This window comes from Grus americana, chromosome 11 (assembly GCF_028858705.1).
Source record: "Grus americana isolate bGruAme1 chromosome 11, bGruAme1.mat, whole genome shotgun sequence".
Classification (NCBI taxonomy): domain Eukaryota; kingdom Metazoa; phylum Chordata; class Aves; order Gruiformes; family Gruidae; genus Grus; species Grus americana.
In genome coordinates, this window is record NC_072862.1 from 9,488,820 (window position 1) to 9,509,247 (window position 20,428).

General features: G+C 35.5%; 1 protein-coding gene across 4 annotated transcripts in view; it reads left to right on the plus strand.

The window, feature by feature from the left end:
- FHIT (fragile histidine triad diadenosine triphosphatase) overlaps positions 1–20,428 on the plus strand; it is a 674,280-nt gene that overhangs the window by 63,380 nt on the left and 590,472 nt on the right. The gene's annotated exons all lie outside the window — the stretch shown is intronic.

Below are 20,428 nucleotides of genomic sequence, written 5' to 3' on the forward strand. Positions count from 1 at the left end.
AGGGCAAGGGGAAGTGCTGTCCCCCCCGCCTTACTTCAGGGCCGGCTGGCCGGCCGCGGTGCCCGAGGCTGCCGCGCGCTCCCTGAGGCGGCTGCTGCCGGTGCTGCTTTCTGTTCTCTCGGCGCCCGCTGCGCTCGGGCAGCTGAGCCCGCCGCTGTGTGCGGGGCTGAAACTGACTCATCGGCCCTTTCTTTCCCCTTCCCTCCCGGCTGGGTATTGCAGAACCGTCATGGGAGCGTTTCGCACGGGTTTCAGTGTTTTATTTGCTAGGACTGCCTGGCCGTCTACCCTCGCTCGGCGCTTGCTTTCGGCGGTGAGCTGGGGGGGCTCTTCCCACCCGCTCCGCACACGCCTGCCTTGTGTTTCGGTGATCGGCGGGAGAGGCGGGGAACCCGCTTTCTGGGCATAAATGCAGTGCGTTAAAGCAAGTTACTTAATCTTTATGTCCCAGCAAAACCAAAGCAGTCCTTGCAACAACCTACCTATGTTAGGATCACAGAGACTCGGGCCAATCACTTGAATTTAAATTTATGTATGAGGTGGTAACGCTTAAAATCATTTTAGGTGCTTTATGTGCTTTGTCCAAGTGATCGATCTGGTGCTCTTATAAAAGCTCATAAAGGATTTTAGCTGGACCTGGGTAGACTGGGTGACAACATGATACATGTAGCAAAGGTAGTTGTGTTTTTCTAAGTATAGCATGTGTCCAAGGAACAGATTAATTTTGCAGATTCTTAATAAGTCATTTAGGAAATAAAATCTAGATAAAGTCATCTTGTTCTTGGTTCTAGGCTAGAACTGAAAAAAGAGCTCAGGGATGTTCAGGTGAAAGTTGCTTTTGAGACAAAAAACAGCTTAGACTTACATTATTTTTGTGGGGTTTAATGTAATTAAAAACCTTAAATGATAACATTCTTAAAAAGAGGAAAATACAAAGTTCAGTTCAAAGAATAATTGCATACAATATATCATCTGTAAGTGGTTTTCTGAGTAATTAATTTTCAAATGTTGGATGTTGGTGATTCAAATAAGACATTCCAGAGCATGTGCTAAGATCTTCGCTACTTAATTTTAAATTGAATCAGTGAAATGTCTAATGGAACAAAGACATTAAATACTTTGCCTTTTTCCTCAGGGCAAGATGTCTCTTATCTCCAATAAATAGTAGGCCCCCTGATTTTATAACCTGCTTTCATATTTCCCTTCAAATGCATTTTTAGATATTCTGAGTAGTTTTAAATCTTTGAATGACAGCAGAGTACCATTCCTATCTTTAAAAGTTACATTCTGTGTGCTGAAAAGAAATTCTACATACACACTGCTTTTTTTTTTCCTGTGAGTGTTAGGCATAGAGTGCTGTTAAAAGCTGAATTTAGTTCACTTGTCAATTCTGCAGCTTACTGTGAAACTGTAGTTGTCTTTCAACTTGTTTATTTTTTTCCCTTGTATAATATTTGGGCAGAAGTGTTGCTAGTTTCATTCAATGAGCTGTTACGTTTCCAAGTATAGCACTTCTGATGCAAGTTCTAATTAAATCTCTTCAAAACATGCTGTTTATTTAATTGGTATTATAGTCTTGAGAAAACTTAGAAGAATTAAGGCAGTAATATGCGAAAACTGTGGAGCCTACCTGTTTTCATTTACTTGCTTATTAAATAGGGTTGTGTGTTAGTTCAGTCCATTTCTCAGATGTTTGTGTTCAGCTTCTTATAATTTTGTTACATTTGTTATGGTTTGTGTCTCAGTCTCCAAATGCAATGAGGAGAGTGTGTTAAACTACGGCTGTACTAGTAGTCAAATATTTTAGTTCGACAGCGTTTGAGTTGTAGTTCACAGTTTCCATTGACTTTACTAGTGACCAAATTAATATTTTTACATGTTGAGAAAATTGGAGGATATAGAGGTGATATTGGGAACAATGGCTTGGGTCAACTCATATAACTTGATGTTGAGCACAGGATTATCCACTTGTCTTGCATAGTACAACTGTGTACATACTTTATAGGATTTGCCTTTTTATAGTTACAATGTGTAATCCTCTCATTCATTTTGTCATGTCACACAAATCCTTTTGTGAACTTGCAGTAGAGTTGTTCAGTTTTATACATGTCAAAGTCATTCTTTCTTCTTCAGTGTCTGCAGCTTCATTTATGTCAATTACGTTTATTTGCATAATTGTATGTATTTATAATTTTGTCTGTTTCTGTAAAAGTTAAAAATATTGCTACTTTTCAACTTTGTTTGTATATACAATGTCATTAGTGTGTATATAAACAGCTTCAGGCAAATTGGTAATGTTTACTACACAGAGACCCAAATGTTGATCTATTAAGTCTACAAGAAAACTGTTGTTGACTAATACAGCTCAAATTCTCATACTAGAATGATTCTGAAATGCAAATTGATTATTTCCAAATAATTTGGTACTATATAGGCAATGTTTTATTTGGTACATTAAGATTAATTGTTTTTAAGTGAAACTTAGGTTGACCTGTATTATCCATATTTTATCAATTTTTTTAATAGCTTAAATATCTTGTTTGCCTTACTATAGATTCTTTGCAGTTATATTTAAATTATTCTTACAGGGCTACACATTTTTGTTGCTTTGTTATTTCCATAAATTCCAGGGGAAGATGGACGCTTTAAAGGAGGTCTTAATAAATTATGTTTATTCTTCTTGTCTTTCTCTACTACACCAGTAATTCGTCAAATAAAATTCAGAGATGTTTGGCACAATGTGTTCTTTGTGCATCCTTGTAGTTTATAACTCATGTTTTTTCAGTGCAATGTTAAAATGTGTATCTAATGAGATCTTTTTTTTTTAAAAAAAGAAAGGCCTAGCCAAATCTGGGTTTGGTTTATTTGGTGATAAAATGCCTACTGGGTTCCTTTGGGTGGTTGAGCCTACATGAGGGAAATACAATTGTCCTTAAAGCTACAAGGTAATTCTGAATATCCATTGTAAATACTTAATATCAGAATTTAAAGTCTTTCCACTTCTGAGTGTTTGTAAGTTTTTTTTTTTTCTAGTGAAGTAGTTACCTGTTTATATAACAGCATGCACACAAAGCAAAGATAAAATTGGGTTGTATGAGAACCAGCTTCATAATGTTCAGCATTTAGAAAGCTTTAATATTAAAAATGAAACTTGTGTTAGTTGAACTTGATTCCCATGCTTTTTTGGTTGTATATGTAAGATGGATCTAGTCCTGTTTATAATTAACTCATCACTTTCTATGTTGATGCATTCATATTGGTGAGTAGGTGTGGTCTCTCAAAAGTCAGTGACTCAGCTGAAAGAGCTTCTGCAGAAGTCTTTAATTAAGACTAATTTTTCCCCCACCCCTTAATTTTCAAAACAGTAGATATGTTAATTGTTTGCCTACAAGAAAGAGATTGGAGTGTTGTTGTTAAGAACACTGCTCTACAAGTGCTTAGGTTGTGAGAAGGAATCCTGTACTATAAAAGGACCTTAAATGGCGGTTCAAATGAATGTAATCCTTCAGGGAGGCATATCTGAGCGGGAGGGCTGAGGTTACCTTCAGAGAGGAGTAGGTATATAGATAGGTTCCTGCAGAAGGTTCTGGTAACAGGGTGGAAGAAAAGACTAGTTTTGAGTGCATTGCACTCTTTAATTTTGAAAAATACCACCTCACCCCTGAAAACTGTAATCATTAACTTAAGAAATCACATAGCTAGACAGCATGGTGTATTGAATGTCTATTTTCTGTTTTACTTGTTTCCTCTGTCTTCAAGTGAAATATAGGATATGAACATTGCAAACTTCATGAATATTTTCATGGATATTCAGTTTTACTTATGTTGATCTTTTGCTATTATTGTGATACTCCACCAGAAGTGGATATCCTTGTGCTGAATTTCAAGGATTGGGACAGTAATCAGATGGTTCATTAGCTACATTTTAATAGAATTATTATCTGTACTTAGCCATAGAATTTGCTTTGATCGGCAAATGGAACATTAAGGAATCATCCCTGATTCTTAGTCTGGTTAAACTTTAGCTTGAGGTGGTATTGAAGAGGAGTTTCATCAGTATTGCAATTATTCAAATATAGGAAAACTAGCATTCTGGGACCACATCTTGCATTAATCAGATTATTATATTTGTGGACAGTATGTTACTGACATTTCTAAGGAAATGCTTTGTTGACCAGACTCCTTTTTACTGCAATAATTAGATGGGAGGAAAAAGAAATATCTTCTTTCTTCATATATAGAGTGGTGTCACAGACCATGGAGAGCTTAAAAAAAAAAAAGGCAGGTTTTCATAATGAATAGACAAAATAGCTAACACTATTTTTGAACTTAATTTTCCTTTGTTGACTCTTTAGCCTTGTTAGTCAGCTGCTGATACTGGATGGTTCCACTCTTATTTACTTTTCCAGATCTTACAAGATTACTCCAGGTTGCTTCTGCCAGTTGTTCTGTTTAAGTTACCAGGTTTCAGCTTCCTTGGAGCAGAAGACAAGCAAGATAGTGTTCTGATGTATATTTCAAATGAAATGTTTTTCTTGCAAATATTTGTGATGAAGACTAAGGAGTACAGAATGTATATTTGAAAATACTTGAGGTAACAGTAAATTAGAGCACTGACTTCTGTGAAAAAAAGGAAGAGCTTGGGAGTATGAGTAGCTGTATAAATAGTGGTGTATGATTATTGGCCCTGGTGCCACTCTTCTGGCAGGAATCCCTAGATTACAGTTTATTCTTGCTTTATACGTACGCAGCACAGATAGGTGAGTGTGTTGTAAAGATTCAGAATACCGATTTGTCTTCATGTAAGTGAAAGCTTTTGAACAGTAGTGTGTTTGTAGTATTGTCTTTTCCAGAAGAGCTGCAGATCCCTTCTGTTTTAGAAAAACTGCACAGAAAAACACAGTGCTGTCACATGAAAAAAATAAAAAAGACAACACCTTAAAATAATTATCAACATGCAACTCCATAGCAAAGTCAAGCATTGGGATGTGCTGAAAATCAAATAGATTGTCATGGTAATTTTTGCTTTCTGTTCCTTCTTAGAAGGAACTTGGAAAGATCAGACGTATTTTAATGGTCAACAGTGAATAGATGGGCAAAATGTAGACTTTGGGCAGATCGTGCCTAGCAAGGTGAGGATTAATGAATTCAGGCTAGGTCATTGCTAGCTAATAACTGGTTTTCCTATATTAAAAAACAGGTATGCTGTATACTGTATTTCCTTTGGGGATAAGGGGTTATACTCCTTTGTGCCATGAAAAACAAGAGTATTCTTGGACGGTAGAGATGTTTGGGTAATGCCAAATCTGATTCTTCAAGAACAAACCTTCATTCTCAAACATTTTAAATTACAGTAGAAATTTTCAAAATTATGTAGTGCTTCTAAAGGCCTAGTCTTTTTTGAAAAGGTGTCGTTATTCTAGTAGTAAACTAGAAAAATTATATATAGGCCTTGGTAAAAGAACTATTTTTAACCTTGTGGGCAACACCAAAGAAAATGTTCTAATTATGAGATGTAAATAAAGCTTTTGATTTTAATCAGAATGTGTGCTTTTCCTCTCATCCATTTTCACTGCAATACTGAATATTCCCAGTATAGCTCATCACATTTGCATCACCAGCTCAGCAACTACATTTATCAGCTTCACTTTTCTAGATACTCCAAAGTACAGACTTTTGGTGTTGGCACTACAGTGCTGCCTGTTACTTTATCAAAATACTGCTGTGGCTTTAGTGCATGAATAATCAAAACCATTAATATTAATACTGAACATTAACGTTACTTTAGGATTAGCATTTGCACAGATTTAGCAAGGTCTTAAGTTGCTAAAAATCTGATGTGTCTAGTAGGTATTGGCCTCAGAAGGTATTCTGTTGTTTAGAAGTCATTGCACACTGACTTGTTGGAATAGTTTACATATGTCATTTTAATTTGTTTTCAAAATAGTTTCTGAAATGTTGAAGAATAAGGCTCTAAATTGGCATAGTGCTGACATTTGGCTCTAAGTATGCATATTATTTGTCCTTTTCAATGGTATTATGCAAATACTGAAAATTAAGTACCTTCTAAACTGTTTTGCTGGATTTGTGTACAAATCTTAACTGAGAACTTAGAGATAAAGGCATGTTAGAAAGCAGTAGGTAACATACAAGGCTAAAAATTGCATTTAGCTTGTATTAAGACTGGGAATCAGTGTTCTATTAATGAAAACAGTATAATGATTCCCTGAATTGATAGGAAGTATTTCATAGTCTTTTTGGGTTTGGAAATAACTTTTAAATGGCACTGGTGTTACTATTTTTTGAAATGGTCACTAAAATGAAGTGGTGCTGGATATTTTTTTCTATTGTCAGTATTTTGGTTTTTTGATGCTGTACCTGATTCTTACCACCTTCTTGATATTCCACTTAAAAAAAAAAATCATTACTTTTATATACTTTACCCATGATCTTTGGCATCTCAATGAATCAAAACCAGTAGCTTCATTACATGCTTATTTAATATACAGTAGCAGAGCAACCAAGCTGACAGTCTTTAGATCCCTATGTGAAAGGACTTTGAAATTACACTTGCAGAGGAATGTATGTCTCCTTTTTATTTCTTGTGCTGGGACATTTCCTAATGATTTTAGGCTTTCAGTCTCTTTTTAGTGCATGTTGTGTTATTAAATATTTAAGAACTATATGGTTGTGATGAATACTATTTTAGAATAGCAGAATTTTATTAATTTTGGAGAAGTTTTCAGGTCAAATTTGGCTTTAAAACATTCAGTTTTAGAAGATGGGTGAAGGACAGAAGGGAGCTTGCCTAAATCTAAGGTTTATAAATCTCTTCAACCATATTTTTGATTAGGCAGATGTTTTGCTGAGGAAAATGTGTAGTCTTGTTAAAAATATGATTAGGTTCATGTATTTATGGAAAAAACAAAATACAGACAAGCACATCTCGAATGAAGAGCTAATAGTCTACACAATATTTCAACAGAAAATTTTATGACCCTGGACTTCAGCCTCCATTGCTATGCAAGCTTTCAGGGAAACTGTACTTAAATTATCATGAAACTACAACGATGTTACTGTTTTGTGAAATGTTGGTTGTCAAACTATTGTGCCCGTTTGCATGTTGCTGCATGCAGATTATCAACTAATATTTTTGGTTCAGTTATTGTTAGACTTGTGTAAGTGTAGCCATTTGTCTATTAAAAACTCTGACTATTATTATTTATAAGTATTATTAAATATTTACATAAATAGATTTATAATAATTTATTATCATAAGTTGTCCTACTGAATTGGAAGAGGAAGGGTATTCTTGGCAGTTGGACTGTAGCAATTAAACTGTTCAGTGTGGGATGCTAAGTAGTTACCAGTCTGTAACAAAAATCAGGATTAGTCTTTGCAGTTGTTATCTAAGTGGGTGCTATGTACAGGATTTAAACCAGAAAAGATTTAGTGGTGGTTGGATGTTCATGCAACACAGTGCAAACAATCTTACTGTGTTTTTTATTTTGAACTCAAGGTACAATTTGAGATACTCTAATGTTAGATGAAGTAGTGCATTTTAGTATAGATATTTTTATGGAAGTAGTCAAATGAAAAGGGCTTTCTTAGGAAAACAAGTATTTTTAAAGCATTTGTGTGCCTAAAGATGTATACAAGTGCTTTAAAAATTGGAAAGAAAATATCCAAGTAGAAAGAAGTTTTATTCTGTGTTTGGCAGCTCTTTTTTCCCCTGTATTTTTCTAGTGTAATGTTAGTTTTTGAGGTACACTTTGGATGTATGTGAGCATTCTTTATCTGTACATTGAAAATAGGAGTATGAAGGCAGCATTAGAAAAGATAAAATCACCCTACATTATTCCTTGAATGTTTTCTGTTTATTATCTTAACTAGTTCTCAGTTTTGTGTGTTGAGACTGTATGATGTTAATACCAATAATATTTTCTAATGTTGTAAGAAACCACCTATTATAAAGCTGTTAATTGACAAATAATTTTGTACTACACTACCCTCAGCAGCACAGGGGGATGGGGAATGGGGGTTATGGTCAGTTGATCACACATTGTTTCTGCTGCTCCTTCCTCCTCAGGGGAAGGACTTCTCACACTCTTCCCCTGCTCCAACATGGAGTCCCTCTCACAGGACACAGTCTTTCATGACTTTCTCCAATGTGAGTCTCTCCCATGGTGTGCAGACCTTCAGGAGCAAACTGCTCCAGCGTGGGTCCCCCATGGGGTCACAAGTCCTGCCAGCAAACCTGCTCTGGTGTGGGTTCCTCTCTCCATGGGTCCACAGGTCCTGCCAGGAGCTTGCTCCAGCGTGGGCTTCCCACAGGCCACAGCCTCCTTCAGGTGCCTCCACCTGCTCCAGCGTGGGGTCCTCTGTGGGCTGCAGGTGGAATCTCTACACCCCCTCATCCTTCCTCCATGGGCTGCAGGGGGACAGCCTGCTTCACCATGGCCTTCACCACGGGGCTGCAGGGGGATCTCTGCTCTGGTGCCTGGAGCACCTCCTGCCCCTCCTTCTGCACTGACCTTGGTGTCTGCAGAGTTTCTTACATCTTCTCACTCCTCTCTCCGGCTGCAAAAGCTCTCTCTAACTGGTTGGGTGTTTTTCTTCTTCTTAAATATGTTATCACAGAGGTGCTGATTGGCTTGGCCTTGGCCAGTGGCGGGTCTGTCTTGGAGCCGGCTGGCATTGGCTCTCTCAGACACAGGGGGAGCTTCTAGCAGCTTCTCACAGAAGCCACCCCTGTAGCCCCCCCTGCTACCAAAACCTTGCTGTGCAAACCCAACACAGTGGGCTAGATAATCATTCGTTTATTATTGGATTTATCTGTTGGAAGGTGGCTGCTGCTTCTTAGCTCTTAATGACAGTGGGATGCTTACAGTCAATTTTAGAGATAAGCTGAATGCTGTCCTTTCTTTGCAGATACTATTTACAGACTCCCAGCCATACAGGCACTGCATCTAAACTGGATATATATTCAACATTAGCATGAGACTGGGATGTGGCCATGTGGTAATGGATCAGCAGCTGAGTTGCATTACTGTATATAGAAGTATTGGCATTAAAATATATATTAAATTATGTATTGGCATAAAAAATATTAGTGTGTATTACAGACAGGTAATGCAAGTTCTGCATTGTAAATTTAAATAGTCAAATAGAGTCAAATCATTGGATTACACTGTTCAACAGATGTTTTTCTTGGATATGCTTTCTGAATAATTTTCCCTATATACCTTTAGCAGCCATACAGTATATATATTGAATTAAAAGTTTTAAAAAATATTCAAAATAAACACCACCTTAAAACCTATTGCTTGAAATATATGTGACTAAATATTTGATGTTCCTAGGAAAAACTTACTTTCAAACTTGCCTTTCAGTTTGGAACTTATTATAAACTTAAATTAGAGTGAATGCATACAGTGAAGTCTCTTCCACCCTCTCCCCCTTCCGCAGTTAAGATGGGTGTTGCTGCTTAACAGATGTTGCTATTACTGTTATTTCCTATTGAAAACAATGAAACAGGTAATTGTCCGTTTTGATTTGTAAGGATGTTAGAAAAAATCTTGAAAGCTGTAGTTGAAAAAAAGAAAAGCAACTTTAATAATCAGATCAAGGCTGGGGTTTCTTCAGTCTAATTTTTTCTAAATTTGTTTGAAAAAAAAAGTCTTGAATAAAAAAAGAGCAGGTTTTGACTGAACAATCTTTTCCTGAAAGTGCAGTTCAACAGAGCATTGCATCTCTTTATATCTTTTTATAGAAACATTCTTTTTCCTTTAATGATGTCAGTGATTGAACTATACTTTTTTCTGCTAGACTCTGAGCATTCCATAGATTGGAGCTTTCCTAAGTGGAAACTGTAGTAATCAGTGGTACATGTAGGCTTCCTTCTCCTATGCCAGACAAAACAAAACTGGAATTTACCTTACAGCGGGGTGGTAACTTCTATTTCATGTTAATAAATTGTAATGCAATAGCATAGTCCTAAGTTACTTCAATACTTACAATTTTTTCAGCTCATTTTAAATCACTTTTGGGGTCTGGAAGTTGGGCCTTACTCAAGTTTCAGTTTCTCTAATGTTCATTTCCAAGTGCAAGGTCCTATATGACTGTTTGCAAGGTCAAATTGCTTTGCCTTGTCAGACTGTGTGTCTGTACACAGTGATCAACTCACTTTCAATCTTCCTGATAAGCTGAATAAGTTAAAGCCCTTATTAGGAATAGATGAGGCTATCAGATAGCTGTGGCAAAAGACAAGCTCTAGGATAAAATCCACTGTGAGCAAAGGAGAGAGAAAAAGATCGAAATAGTCTGGCAGAAGAGGAATGTGATTGTTGCCATTACCAAAAAAGGTTGGCTGGCCTACAACAAATTCACATAATGCATTAGTGACACAGAAATGGTGGATTGCTGTTCTGGAAAACTGTCTTGTTCATAATCTCACCTTAACATGTGTTAACTCTCAGCAATGTTTGTTTTCAAATTATTTATAAACTGTGTTCTGTTGCTTATTGTCTTAGAGGCTATGTCAACTGTTATGATATTTCCTCTTAATGACCCAAGTGTGGGTAAAGTAACCAAATTCTTAGCAACACATTTGGCTCACCTTGCTGCTCGTAGATATTACCAGGGTAGTGTGGCCTTAGAAGGAAACAGCGAATGTATAAAATTCATTTGTGAGCCATGTGTAGTTATGAATTCATGCAGTTAACAAATTTGCTTTGTACTTTCTTTCTGGCTGTTCTAATATCCAAGTGGTCTGTTAAACTGGACCTTTCCCTGGAAATGCTAAGAAGTTGAACTTTAAAACCAGCTAAGCTAGAAGTAAATTGAACTAGTGCTGTTAAAGTGCATTATTTGACAAAGCTATATTGTCCTATTGCACCCCTCAAGTAGAGTTTAGTCTTGGGTAAATACTAAATTAATGAGAATCTCTGTTCTACTCACTGTTGTTTTTTTCTCAAAAGTACCAAAGCCAAACTTCAGCGTCTTATAACTGTCTTGGTTTAGCTAATTGTATTTTACTCTCATGCTATGTTTTCCAGCTTGTGCAGAACCCCATTGTCACTGTCAGTGTGGAAGGTCTAATCTGATGGAGGTTACATGTTCTGAATCTAAACAGCGCTTTCAGCTCTCCATGTTTATTCTCTCATTTCATCAGGCATAAGCGATACAACTATACTTGCAGTAAGCTGTTGTGGAGCTTGCATAAAGTATAAGGTTTATTTGTTTTTCCAAGTGTTACAAGCAATAGTCAGCTTTGGTGGCTGATAAGCAGTTTACAACTCTTGTTCTAACATCTGTCTTTCCAGAAAGGAAGGTATTGCCAGCTAGTTTGAACTAAGGCTAATTAGTGTATAGTTCTGAGAACTTCGTTTCTTTGTAACTAGAGATTTTTACTAGTCAGTACTGCTTGTCAGATTATTTATGCTGCAAATCTCGGGTTTTTTATTTTACTCACTATGTCTGAAAATCTAAGATAATATAACTGAGAAGCTTTAAGTAGCCTACTGTATGCTAGGTGATCAAGGAGGCAACTACTGACCACTCCTACAAAAACAATTTTTAAAATGCGTGTAACATTTTTTAAGGTGTCAGCTCTTCAATTTAACTGGCAGAAACTTGCGTAACTGGCAGAAAGGGCTTTTCTTCCTAGAGCTGAATTGTGCAGCTCTAGCTGGGTACTGAGGGAGTAGAATTTCACAGGAGTCTTGCCTGAGCCTCTTTAGGGCTGTTGGCTATTTCAAAAACTATTTGAAGATGCTTTTATTGTGGTAAAATGTTGGGTTTTTTCCTTAAGTAGTTTTGTCATCTTTGTGTTGCTACACAGAAACTGAGACAGAGTAACATTGTGCAAATCTGATTAAAATTATCTGTGCTGTTTCAAAGGTCAAGCGCACTCAGTGAATTTGCTTTCAAATTATTTTGTTTATTCTGTGTACGTATGCATCTTGAGCTCTATAAAGGTCAGGAGAGGAGATTCATTTCGGAATTTAAAGAAGTTAGGTTTTTACTGCTGGTAACCCTTGCTAGTTTCATTTGAACTAATGAAAATTGTTTTCCTTTGGTTTTTTTGGGGTTTTTTTCCTGTAATTTTTATTTCTCTAGTGAAGCTCATTCGTAACTGAGATCCATTTGAAAATAAAATGGTATTAGAAATGCATTTTATTTTTTCATATTTTATGTGATCTTAAAAATTAAGTACTGTTTGCACAAATTAAACAGTAGTCTTATTTGGTTTATGGTTTATTGGCTTGTTTAATTCATGTGGCAGAATAACATTTTCCTAGCTAGAATAACATATTTAAAAGATACACAGTATTTAACTCTCTTGCTACAAATGCTTTTTAGAATCGGGGTGGTGCTGCAATCCCTTAGAATTTATAAGTCCTGCTGATTAGTGTTCAGGTTGAATAATATAACCACTAAAGGATTCATGTGTGTGTCAGTGAAGCATAACTAATTGCAGTTTTCAGTCACAGAACCAATGACAATTTGGAAGGAAGTGGGCTTCTATGAAATACAAAAGAAACTGCATCTGTAAGGTGCCTAATTTTTGTCCTAAAAAAGGCTGTTATATCAGTCCCCTTACATTGTAGTTCTGTCTGTAGAATGGTAGAAATATTTTTGTTGACTTTTTTAATGATAGCTCATTGTTTTAAAAATATTTTTGTGCTATAATGATGATTTTCCACTTACACATGAATACCTTTTTCAAAGTTTTACATTCACTTGCAAAGTCTTGAGCTGTTTAACAAAATCGGATTTTTATGTCAAAACTGTTCTGACATTGTTTCTTTTCTGACTTTAAGAAATTAAATCTGAATGAGGCAGGACATGCTTATTGAATGAACCAAAAACTTAACCAAACTTAATAAAAAGCTGTGTTTTAGTGCACACTTCATGGAAAGGATGGGCATATTTTGCAGTTATATGAAAGGTTAGAAAATTGTCCTGACTCTCTTTTATGGGTAGAAGAATATAAATCTTATCTAGGAAGCTGAGGCTCTTGCAGTAGTAATAGATGTCTTTCTAAGCAGAGCACTAATCTTCCTTGCCAAAGATTAATTTAGTATATATTTAATCTGCAGTTGTTTCAGTTCATGTGGACATAACCAAGCTTGGGTATTAGCAGCAACAGATTGGTCACACAGATTTGTTTTTAGTTTAAAAAATGGCTTTAGTAAATTGGGTATTTAGCCAGGCTCTTAACTCTAATTTCATATGGCAGACAGCTGACCAGTGGGTGCGTGTGCTTTTAAAGACACAGAAGGATGGTGAGGCCTAGACTGGTAGCGTGTTTGCTTGTGGGAGCTTTGCCAAGATGTTGCTACTGCTTTGAGGCTCTTATTTTTCTTGCCTGCTTCTTACTAATTAGGATAATTTGTAAGCTTCCCTCCACTGATTCATTATTGTTAGTAGCAGGCGCTGTCTTTTCTCTTTACCTTAGTGTCCTCAATGAGAGAGCTTTCTGTGTCAGTTTTTCCTTAATTTTGCTGTTTGAATCCTAGTCCATTAAATAGCTTTAGTGTTTTATACCTGTTGAGGTGTATCTTTCCTAGTGCTGCAACTGAAACAGTAGCTGTTAATCCTTGACAGTATGATTTAAGAAAATGAAAAAAAAAATTAAAAATTTGAGAAGTTTAGGATATCTGAAGTACAAATTAGAATATGTTTCATAATATTAAGCATACAAAGCTATTGTACGTATTTGATTTACTTGGAACAATTTCTATTAAATAAAATTTTATCCCTTTTTTGCTTTCCCAGGTATCAGGAAAAAAATTGCCTTTTAGTATTGTGACATTAACACTTTTCATGTCACATTAATTCTGATGTATGACTTGTTTTTAGAAGACTTGATTAGCTGGGGTAAAATCTCAATATGATGTATGCTATAATAGCTCATCTCCAAGCAATGAGTTTGAGTATCAGAATTGAAGACTGAGTATCAGTATCTAAATCTAGACTTAGGTTAGTTCAGGTTGAAAGAGAGGACTAGAAAGGGAGAAAAGGTAGAGTGAGAAAATAGTGTTCTTTAGAAGAAGATTATTAATACTTTTGATAAGAGTGATATGTAAGGCCTGATGTTGCACATAATTAGAAATGGATGATTATCCACAGCATCTGGCTTATATAAATACTTTGGATACTACTTAAAGCTTCTAAAATTACTTCCTTATTTTTCTTCTAGAATTGTACTGTAATGTAGAACCAAATTCATATTAATATGCATAGCTTTACAGTTAATCAAACATTGGTACCGGTAAAGATCTCTTAAACTTTGATATGCATAAAACAACTTTCTTGAAATGTTTGGTTTGGTGGATTCCAGTGCTGTGAGATAATGAACATCCTGTGAGATACACTGGGAGTCCCAGAACTTAGTCCTTTGAACTTTTTTGTTATTATTTGATACTGAGACTAGAGCAACGACTTTCTGTGTGTATGGAAATTTGGTATATGGGTGTGTAGTCAAATGTTCTTTACCATGCCCACTACATCATATAGAGACTAATTACTTTCCTGCTTTTCCACATTTATTGCATTGTCATTAGGAAGCTCGTAATGGATATTTTTCTTGTGATGTAAGAGTTAATTCCTAGATAGAATGCTCTAATGTATGGTTTCAAATTGGTGTAGTTTTATCTGAAAATAATTTGTTTTAAAAAATTTTAATATATTGTATTTGATCTTTAAGTGGGAAATACCGGTGAAAGCCCAGAATATAAGAACTATAATAGAAACAGTAGTCAACTGGTGCGGATAAATCCAGATGCCAGTGAAGCAAATGTGAATGTGTGGCATTGACTTGATTATCACTGAGGTTTATGCCAAGTCATTTCTTTAACCAAGGTGATATTTCAGCAAAAGACCTTTGCAGTTGCTTGGAGAAGTAAGAGTTAGTGAAGCTGGCTTCAGAGATGCTTACTTCTGAACTAGTAATATTTCTTTGAAAGTTATTGCATATTTTAATTATCTTTGCATACACATTAGATGTAGTAGAGTAGGACTGCTTTGCCCAAGTTACTTCTAGTATAAATCATAGAATGGTTTGGGTTGGAAAGGACCTCAAAGATCATCTACTTTCAACTTCCATGCCATGGGCAGAGAATCAGCATTTTGAATGGGGAAACAGCAAAACTCTTAACAGTGTAGGAGAAGGTTTAATGAGCAGTAGATGTTTAAACCGAAACTGTTTGTTGGCATGTTCTGATGGATTGTCTCAGCCTGTAAATTTACATTAGTTCCCCTGGGCACTTTTGCCTTACACAGTGTATGTACCGCAGGTATGTTGTGCAGCATATGCTGGGACACTCTTACTTTCAACTTGTGGCTATGTACTGCAAACAGTGGAAACTAAGTGTGAAAACAACTAATGTTTTCTTAAATGGAAAGAATACAAGTGACTAGCTGTGCATGTTGTGTGTCATCTGTGATGTGAAATATCAGTGGCTGGTATTGTCTTCTGGCAACAACAGTGCTGCTTTTGTGCCTGTAAATTTTTGAAGCTGAAAAGTTGTAGCCATATTCTTTCTTTTTTGCTTCAGAGATGTTCCATCATAAACATAAATAATGTATGTAAAACATGGAAGTAAATGAGATGCTGAGTATGAACATTATTCATTCTGTCCATATATATTATGTTTTATGCTATTATCCATTTAGAGTTCTGGGCTCATGATTGACTGAATTAGTTACGCATTTGTTGAGTTCCACTTTGTTTTGGAGTATGTAGATTATGTCTTCAGGAAGTTTGGAGAAAAAGCTGGAGAATACAAAGAATAAAGTATTGTCAGTGTTGATGAAAAACATAAATCAGAAAAAATTCTGATAACATTGTTTAAATAATTTCTCATAAATGCGTAAGACTCTCATTAGTCCAACATCAGAAGACTAATGAATATTAATGAATGAGATCAAAGGCATTTAGAAATCAAAGCAAGTAAACAACAATTATTTTTAAGAATTATGTAAGTTTTTAACTGCACAAAAATATGAATTTTATTAACTGAACAGATCCATGAGAAGTTTTTCTTGAAAATATTTTTCCTGAAATTTTTTGTGTTGGACTAGAAAGGCCATTATGTAGTGTAAACAAACCAGAAAAACATATACATCACAACTTGAAATTTATAAAATGCTTTGAATATGGTGTATTGAAATACCTATAAATTCAACTGCGAAATCTAATGGACTGAGAATTTGAGCTTGGCCAGAGTCCCTGATTTGAGCTTGACCCCAGACTGCCAACACAAATTGGTGAAATATTGAGAAGGAAATTACTTTTGGATGTCTTGCACTTCTGGTGTTTCCTTCTACATTTCTAGTGCTTTTGGACAAAAGTTACCTGTGCTGAAACATATACATAGTGTAATTCTGTTAAAGTAGTTTTGTATGTCAGTTAATAAAGATTCTGTTGATTGAATGTCAGAGTAAGATGAGAGATATCTTCATTTCAATACCTGCTTTTCCAAATGTTATCTAGATCTACCATGTAGCATGATCTGTATACCACAGTTATTTAAACTTTGAACTGTGCATGCTGGTAGTGTTGCACAGGGTATTTCACCATCACAATATAATGCAAGTGAATCTTCCCAAGATTTTGGGAAATAATTGGAATAGATGCTTAAATACTACTTTTCAGTTATCTTTAAAAATCTACTATCATTCAATTAGTCATTCTTCTATTCCACTGAAATAAAATAATTTCTGCATGAGATGATAATTTAAACAAAGTAATAGTTCTCGGCATGAGTCAAGGTATCTTTTATTTCTGCAATTAAAAACTCCCTGTATATCTGTATGATCTTTATTCTTTAAAATTCTGTGAGGATTTTAATCCATTTAATCCACAAAGGTCATAATGGAAATATTACTCCAAAGGCACAGATCCTCTGGTGTAACACAGGAAAGTGTTCTGGTCCTAAAGTACCCAGTCCCTATAGGTAATAGTGACATAATTTGACAGTTTGATTCTTACAAACTTTAATGGCAATGTAGGGCTTGCAAGAGGATTCTTCAAATACTGTCAAAGTAACGGTTTCATTTTGAAGCTGGATATAAAGCTAATGGTATCTAACAGCTTTTAGTGTCACTGAATCAAATTCCTCAAGTTGAAAGAACAGTTGACATTGTGTTTTAAAGTGACCGTATGTTTGACCCAGTTCTGCAATCGTAGTGCCATCGCAATTGTATCTTGCTGCTGTAGACGCTTGGAGGCTGACAAGCGGAACAAGTTGCTTTAGCTCACGTAGCTCATCTGTCACGCTGAGCAGCTTGCAGATTTCTATTATCTGAATGAAATGTGGAGGGAGTACTTCTCCCCACTCTCTGCCTATCAGCATAGTCAGCAACCTGCTTACCCTCCCCCTGCGTGCCCCCCCCCAGTAACAGGATGAAATGAGATGCTAGAAAAATAGAGAATAAAAAAATATTTCCAGAGATGCAAATGGACACCACATTTTAAAAATAAAAGATTTGTCATTAAAAAAAAAAAGTCCAGGAACTAGATGGATGGCTTTGGATTGCATGGAAAGTTAACTTCCAAAGAAGGCTTGCAATTACCATATCTGCAAAGAAAGATGAAAAGCTTTTAGTTGTATATTTAAGATCCAATGCTAAAACCAGTTTTGTAGTTCAGTAGGGCAGTGACAGTCATCTCTGTTTTGTGAGCACTTTCTTACCGCTTAAAATGTTCAAACTTTTATGGAGATTTTGTTAATTTGTCCCAAAATAGTGCAGCTGGGAATTTTGTACACTAGGCCAAATCTTACCATAACCTCAACACAGAACTCTTTAAAGTTCTGTGATGAGAGCAATATTAGGGCACTGAGTTTGTACAGGTTGTTCTTTGAAGTTCATATGTGGCTGACTTGACTGCTTTACTGTTGCAATGACTGATTTTTACCTGTTGTTGTGAGAGTATTAGCAAAAGAAGCACAAAACATAATGCTTAGTAAATGTTGATTAGAGGTTTGTCCCATGTCAAACATAGGAAGAAGTTTTTCTAGCCCTTTGTGATATGTCTTTTTTTTAAAATGAAATTTTACTCTAGTAAAAGCAAAGTACAGTAACTGTCAAATTGTCTTATCCCACTTAGAATAATCAGCAGTAACACTCCATTTAGGGTTATTGAATTAGCCGTTATAGGAACCACAGAAAGTACATAACACTTCAATTTGTGTTTGCTTGAATTTGGTTATTAAGCTTTGATGGAAATTCCATTTAACCAAATATTTCGATTTACAATAGTACAACATTCAACTCTTATCTGAATAAAATTTGAAAAATAATTGTTTCATTGATCCTTGCTTTTATATATTATAGCTACTTAATATATTTCTAAAAATGTTTGTTGTTCCCCAATTAGAAGATTTTTAGTCTTTAAAGTACAAACTGATATTATTCACTGTCCTTTTTTTCTTGTATGAACACTGAAGGTAAGTTATATGTATCTTTATTGTTAATGAATTTGTATATTTTAGAACTACATGACAGCTCAAATATAAAAATAGTAGTAGTAACAATTGATGAAGTTAAATCTTTGGGGAAGGTGATTATGGGTTGAATTTTATAAAGCATCAAAACGAGGTGTAATAGTTAAGACCTGAAATACTTTTTTTTTATCATTACTGGTCTTACAGTAATGAGGTAATTCACACATAGTCGCAATTTTGTTTTAATAATAAAACTTTCTCCTTTGTTCTAGCCTTCTCCTGAATTAAGACGTCGTTCTTTCTAATGCATACAAAAATATGTAGTTCCTCAGTACCCCAAATTTTGGTAACTGCTACAAGAATGTGCACATTAAATAGTAAGCTAGCAAGATTGTGACTTCTTAAAGAAAAGGTGTGTATCCCTATAGTTTTTATATTTTTTAACTACTACTGTGAATTACCTATTCTAATTCACATCAACTTGCATCCAATTAGATGTGCACTTGACTGATATTTAAAAATAACTGCAAAACTGAATGCAAGTATAATTATAATATAGAAAAGTAATCTTGCTATATTGGTGTGGATTTTTTCTTTTCCTGTTTAAAGAGAATTAATTTTCTTTGAATCAACTGTCTCTGAAAACTAGCTGTATGAAGTACTGTGGCTACTGGATGTAATGTTTACAGACACAGGATGTAATTTGTTCATAGTTATAGTACTTGTGGAATTGTCTTATGACCTTTTTATTCAAAAGATTATGCTGATTATATGTTGTTTCTATTGCTGCCATAAACACATAGCACCTTAACCATGTCTGTATTGTGTGTGTCTTAAAATATCCATGTGTGGATAAAACCTAAGCTTTCTCTATCGTGGCAGTAAGAGGCTGCTTTGGTGGTGGGTTTGCAGGGGTATTTAGAAACTAGACAAATGTTAGAACGGATGATCATTTAAGGATGATAGTGAGGCATCAGTAGAAACCATGCTGTTAAAAGGTCAACAGATCAAATCTTTGCTGTAGCTAGTAATAACCACAAACTGGCTTTTGTTTTTTACAAAAAGGATGATTGTGGCAGTCCACAATAAAAATGATCCATATGTGGCACATGTCAGAAATACCCTCTGGTATTTAAGAATGTGATAGATTACACTGGAGGAAAAGCCTGTTAATAATGTTTTATTCAGTGATGTTGTACAAAATGATTCAAAAGGACTACACCAGCTTATATTTTCATCGAGGAAATGATGAGCTGAACCACCATGAACTAATCAAAAATAGGACTATGGAATGTATGGCATATGTATGAATTAAGAAGATATTTATATCTTTGGGCTTACAGCTTCAGTGGAATAGAAAGGGTCATTCTGTGGTGATAGATGGATATGTAGTGAATTGTACAAGATCTGAGAAAATGAGGATTGCATTTATCATATCTAAGGGGAATGTCAAAGTGTGTGTGTGCCTATAACCCTATCAGTGGTAAAATGATTACAATATGCCTTTGGGAGAGACCAATCAATATGACTGTTGTAAAGCTCAACAATGGCTGATGACAATTCAGCTGATGAGTTCTGTGGATGGCTTTGCTATGAAAAAATAAATGAGGAAAAATATCGTTGTTGTACTGAAGACCTGTGTGGAAAAAGTTTGAAATGTCTCCTAAAAATGAAATGGGGCATAATGTTCCAGGTTTGAAAAGTTAAAGATGTTCAGCTGAATCCTGTTCAGCTGGTCATTATATTGAGTGCAGGTGCTGTCTATAGTTGAGAGCATAACAAAGAACCAGAATGACTTCTGGTGATCTTGAAGACTGAAAATGTAATGAACTTTCCAGAATGTGTTTTTTTTGGTAAAATCATTAGCCTCCTTAAAAAAAAAAAGGGGGGGGGGCAGGGAAAGGAGAGGGGAAAAAATGGTGATGATTCATTCAGAAAGCCCACTGGTTTACTTGAAAAAATAAAACCTATGA